This window comes from Tauraco erythrolophus, chromosome 2 (assembly GCF_009769465.1).
Source record: "Tauraco erythrolophus isolate bTauEry1 chromosome 2, bTauEry1.pri, whole genome shotgun sequence".
NCBI lineage: Eukaryota > Metazoa > Chordata > Aves > Musophagiformes > Musophagidae > Tauraco > Tauraco erythrolophus.
Genome location: NC_141466.1, coordinates 61828092 through 61834136, shown reverse-complemented (window position 1 = coordinate 61834136; position 6045 = coordinate 61828092).

The following is a 6045-nucleotide window of genomic DNA, read 5'->3' as shown; positions in this document are numbered from 1 at the left end:
AGACCCCAAAACAAAGTGGAGAGTTCATTTTACCAATAACGTTGGACTGTCCCACTACCCTCTTGCTCTTTCAAGGCTTAGGTAAGTAGTTTCATCTCAGACATTCCCTCTTCTTAGGTGCCAAATCTAGGTTGGGCTGTCATGCTGCACATCCTCTCATCCGTGTTAACTGTGTAGTCACCAGGTGACTGATGGCGCGTTGTAGCACCTACCTCTCTGTGCACTGTTTACAGTGGTTGCCTCAGAACGTGGTCTGCCATCTATTGCCACAGAATACCTTGGCACACAGGGGTGGAAGGTGGAAAGCAGTACATCATGACTTCGCAGCTGAGGAGTAGAGAAGCACAGCATCTGAAACAAGCCTGGTGAAGGCTAAGTGTAGATGGCCTTAAATATATATACAACAGTTGGTGTGCTTGACTTTAATGACTCGGGAATGGCTCTTCAGAAGTTGTTCCTGCACTTTGGAGAGAAGCAACTCCAGGGATGTCAGACTAGTTAAGGGCTGAAAAGCACCTCCTGAGGAAAGTCTGGATGCCTGAAGCTGTTGGTGGTCAATGTGCTGTCAGATGTGAGGCACTGAGGCCTCATTGAGGGTCTGGAGTTCTCCAGGGTTTCTCAAACTGAGTGAGAAGAAAAGCGTGGTGTTCTGCACAAGCCTTACTTCTGCTCTGCCTTCGGTTAGCTTCTTGCAACCTCAGTTCCTCATCGCTCAGTGCAGAAGGTATGGGGTGGGTGGAGGAGTGTTTACAACTGATGTAAATATTTGTACTGTTGAGCCAGAGGGAATGACTGGAGAATATTGGAGAATATAGCAACAGTTGGTACAAACGTTGCACATTCACAGTAAAACTTAAAAACCTGTGTAATTTAAATGAAGTATAAAACACTCCTGAACTGCTACACAGCTAAAATGGTGCCTTCTGCAAACCCAAGTAAAAAAAAAACCACTTCTTGATTCCAAACTCTTCTTTATGCACAAGGAAAACTTGTGCATATGTGTAGCTGGCTGGTTTTAAGTAAAGCTGCAAAGTCCATTATGTCTTTTTTTTTTTTTATTGAATGAATTTTTATAGGTTAATGCAATGACCAGATGGTGTTAATTTCAGCTGTAATTCTTTGCTTTGTATAGGAATGTAGAAATGTTGTTTGATAGGTTTATCTATGAAAAGGTTCTTGTAAAGCACAGGAAGATAAAAGTGGTAAACTTCAGTTGTACCTCACAACCTTGCTAGGGGGAAAGGAAAAAAACTGTATATTTTGGTAGTCTAAACTGACAGTTTGTGAAACAAACATGACATTCTGTGTTATTTAAGTGGTACAAATGAAATATAAGTTCTAACAGAAGATGCAACGTTTGGTTATCTGTATGCCATGTAAAGGTATACTGCAATAAATGGCATTTTTGGCAAGAACGTGTCTGATCTGTGATCATTGCTGTATATAATACTTCACAAAGCAGACATGGTTTTTAAGACTGCCCAGGTCTTTAAGAAAGTTGAATTCCAAGTATGAAATGTCAATTTCAGTACTAATATGACATTCCAGCTCAGAATTCGAAGGGTATGAGTGTGACCTGCTTATGGCTGGATGTCACGCTTGCGGTGAGCTCTGCCCTGCGGCAGTGGTGTGGGATGTGAATGGGCTGTAGTGGCGACTTGTACGAAATCTCTTTGTTAGAGCCCTGCAACATTTTATGCTGGTTATAATTTTGGGAGCTCTCCTTACTTGTGCAGTATGTCACCATCCCCAAAAAGGTGAAAAAAGGTGTAAATCTTCCACAGGGCTCCCTCTTGCTACCTGTTCTGCCTCCAGGAGTTTGAGAGCAGGGAAGGCTGCAGGAGGGGCAGCTCCAAGTCTTTCTATTAAAACGTGCTTCCCAAGACACATTTGGAGATTTTTATCTCTGAGGAGGAAGAATAGAGCTGGCCTGTTTTAAGTATTCTGTTGGAAGCTGGTTTCTAACTGCACACCGACTTTGCCAGCCCCTTAAACTGTGTAAAAGACTTGTGTAAGATCAGAGTTGACTGTTTTGCATAGCAGTGTCTTACCTGCTATGAATTCTCTTCTTCGGGGGTTCCCAAGATTTTTGCTTCCGTTTTTCTAGTCAGTGATAATGTGTGAAGTTAAGGTGGCAGGGAGGGGAAAAAGGAATTGCTGAGGAAAGTGGGAAGTTTTTATGTGAAAACCCTTACAAATGAAATACAGTGCCTGATCCTCAGTGTGCACTTGAGAGAAAATTTTGTTGTATTAAGAATATTCTATAGAAGGGATAGTCTGCCTCTGTATTCCAGCACAGGTTAGCCTGGGTTTTCCTGAGTGACATTTCTGTTCACTGTGGTTCATGACTTTCTTCTTCTCCATCCATGCTGGAGCAATTATCACATTTACTCTTGTTCACAAGTGAGATGCAAAGAATGTGGCTGGCAGAAAATCTGACCCCTCCTTTGTTCTGGAAAAATGAGCTGGAGGGTGTAAATGCACCAAATGTCAAGGAAGGCAAACTATGAGAGAAGGACTTTTAGCAATTCTCACTTTGTCAGGTTGCAGTAGACCCTATAAAGGAAGCTAAAGCAAACCTAAAAGGCTGTATAATATTGTAATTGAAATAGAGAACAGGAGAGAAAAAAAAAAAAAGGGCCATTTTATGGGAGTACTGAGAAGAAAAGCTATTCTAGACATTTCATAAATGCCTAACCTGAGTCTTCATCAGGACTAGTACGTATATTGATGAAGATGAGTAGTGGGATAAAGGTATGGGGTGAAATTTGGTCCATTTGAGGTAGCAGCAAATTTAAAAAAAAACCACAACACTTTAAATATGCAGGAGATAAGCTAGAGGTTCAAAACCAAATAGTCACCTGGCATTCTGGGGTGATGTTTAGCTCATGAAACTGGAAGCCTGATGGACAGCATTTTAATATGCTGGTCAAATTAGAGGACAACAGCAATTTTACTTCAGAAAATTAAGTGCTGTGTCTGGACTAAGGAAGGAGAGAGGAGAAAAGGTATGGCCTCAGCAGTATGCAGGATCTTACAAAAGGACCTGACAAATAGAAAAATTAAAAGATAGGATGCCTGATACATGAGATAAAATATAAAATGGATTCACCAAAAGTAGATTGTGCCAGACTAATCAGATCTCTTGCTTTTTGATAGCATTTTTTTTCAGTCAAAGGCAATCTAATCTCATTGAACTTCAGTAAAGCAATTTATCGGTGCCACACAGAAAATGAATAATCAAAAGGAGGAAGCTGGGGATTAGTGGAAGCATTGTAAAGTGGTGAGGAATGGGTTATGGGGGAGCCTGCAGCAGGCTCTGCAAGACAAGGAGGTAGAAGAAAGAAAAGACCTCATTTTGGGGATACTTTCTAAATATTGTCATTAAGCTAAAATGGAAGGGAATACACAGAATTACATTTGCTGTTGGGAATTTGGGCAGCCTCAACAGTGTGGAACATTGAGGAGAATTTAATGTTCTGACAACAATTAGGATCAACTTCAACAGGACAAGGTCAGGTGTTGGAGGGGGTAACTACAGGAATTTCTGTTCTGACCTGGGAATAAGAGAGGGGAAGAAAGGGCTAGGTGAATTAGTCAATTTTAGAATAAAAATCTGTGTGATGCAGCTGTAAGAAAGGAAAAAATCAACAAGATGTAGTAGCCAAGGCATGTCCAGCAAATAGAGGGAATTTTCAGCATCATGGGTAGCATTACACAAAGAACTAGTGAACCCTTTGCTTACCATCACCTACATGCTCTAGGATTAATTCTGATTCTATGCTGGGAAGGAACAGAGGAAAAACATTAAAATGATGTGGAAGTAAAGTCTCTTCCCACACTAAACTCACCATGTTTGATTTGTTCAGCTTGGGAAAAGTTACTGTCGTACAGGTCTACAATTGCCACCTGCATGCTTGTCATGGTACAGGGCAATACAAAAGATGGAGATGAGCAACTTAGGTCAAGGAATGATATGGGGGAAAAAAAAAAAACTGGCAAGTATAAACATTGAAATAATTGAGAATCCTTCCATTAATGGTGGGGGCAAAAGATCAAAATGGACTGAACACAAAGTTTGAGGTTCAGGAAAATTATGGTATGAAATGATCCTGAGCCAGTAGGATGTCTTTGAGCCAATAGTCTATGCATAAAGAATACAGAGACCAGCTAAAAACCCTTCCTCTCTTAAACCTGTTTTTCCTCCCAGCAATCTCGAGATCAAGATCAGAGTTTTTCAGGCCACTTCACTGTGAGCTGAGAAGAAAGTTATTTGTCTAATACAGGCAAGTTCAGCCAAGCCACATTTCCAGGTGGAGGTTTCTGGAAAGCCACCTCTTTTAAAGAGACTAGACTAATTAGGCAAGTCAGTGTCACTTCTGTTAGGAGAAAACGTGAAATAGGTCTTCCTCAACCTGTTTCCTCAAACTGTCTATCATTAAACTTTCCAAATTACACCTCTCTGCAAACACTGCCTGAAAAAAAATCCTAATTCAAAGTTTAAACCATCATGTTTCTACACTTCCCATTGCTTATAGCACAGTGCAGATAAGTCGGGCTGAGATTCTAAGATTTAGCACCACTAGTGTAAAAGCAGTAAATGCAAGAGGAAAGTGTGTGGACAGAGAGAGGATGATGCAACATTTAGCCATCTGGAGCAATAGGCTTCTTCAGGTAGCAACACTGCTGGGTTTATGGATTGACGTTTAGTCTATATGGGGAACACCGATTGCTCTGGTGTTCCACACAAAGACAAGTCTCATCTTACCCTAGTGCCAATGATCTGCTCTTATTTATCGCGTATTTTATTTACTCTAGTTTACTACTTTGCTTCCGCTAGTGTGCTTTAGCATGGGAAAAGCAGATGGGCAGCCTTCTGGACTACTCTTTGAGATGGTAACAAAACATAATTGGGACTAATGTACTCTGGTTTGTGTGTGCAAACACACATGTATATATGTACCTGTGCTTATGTGTATGTATGAGCATGCACACACGTATGTGCTAACTAGAAATCATAACAGGAACTAGGTAAGGGAAATCACTAAATTTTAAAAAGTCAGAAAATATTAAGTGCTTTTAGAAGTAGAAAATCCTACTTCAAAATGTCCTAAAGCAAAGAATAAATAGGCACAATTTAAAACTAAAGATTAGCATTTGGATAGATAGAGGGTCTCGGAACACAAGCTGTTCCAGTTTAACCAAAGCCATGTGACTTTGTTGTATAGAAAGGCCCTCAGCACGGACTCCTACTTGACTGAGCCAACCATCAAAGTATTCCTGACCCTCGACAACCAGTGTGGGGGACAGTTCTATGTTTAAGATGCACCACCAGACCAGGAGTCCCCAAATTGTGGTACATGTACCACTGCGGTATGCAATGTATTTCCAAAGAGTATGCAGGAAAAAAAACCAAACCAACCCACACAACAAAAAACCTCCAAAAATCCACCATCAAAATCTGTCACAGATCTGTCATAGATCCCCCCTTCTGGACACAGAGCTAGGAGCTGCTGCAGGTGATCAAGGTGTGGGAGGGACATTGAAGAAGGCACTGAGGCAGCATAGAAGAAACTTCTGCTGATGTCACCAGTGCATTTCTCTCTCTAAACAAAGCCTGGGAACTCGCGTGTTAGGTGACTGGCTAGCTGCTTTCCTAGGGTGGTAAACCAGATGGCATTTCTTTCTGAAAGGAGAGGGTTCGAATGCCAGCACAAACTCAGCAGTAGCTGAGAAATGCATCTTCTGAACAAGGTATCTTTTTTCTGCAAGGCAGTGCCTCCACGTTCCCATCAGATTTGGAATTAGTATTTGGAATTATCTGTAATTAGGTGCTGAGAGCAAGGAGCTGCTCCTCTGGGAGATGCTCTAGGCTGCTGTGGCTCTCTAAGCATGAGCACATGCTCTTCATAAACCTGCTGCTGCCCTGCTTAGGCGGCGTGCTGGGTGCCATTCCCTGCTGCACGAGACCAGCCAATGTGTTGACCTAAAGGAATCATATAGTTGTTATTCTAGCAGATACACCCAGACTTCCTCACACAAAGC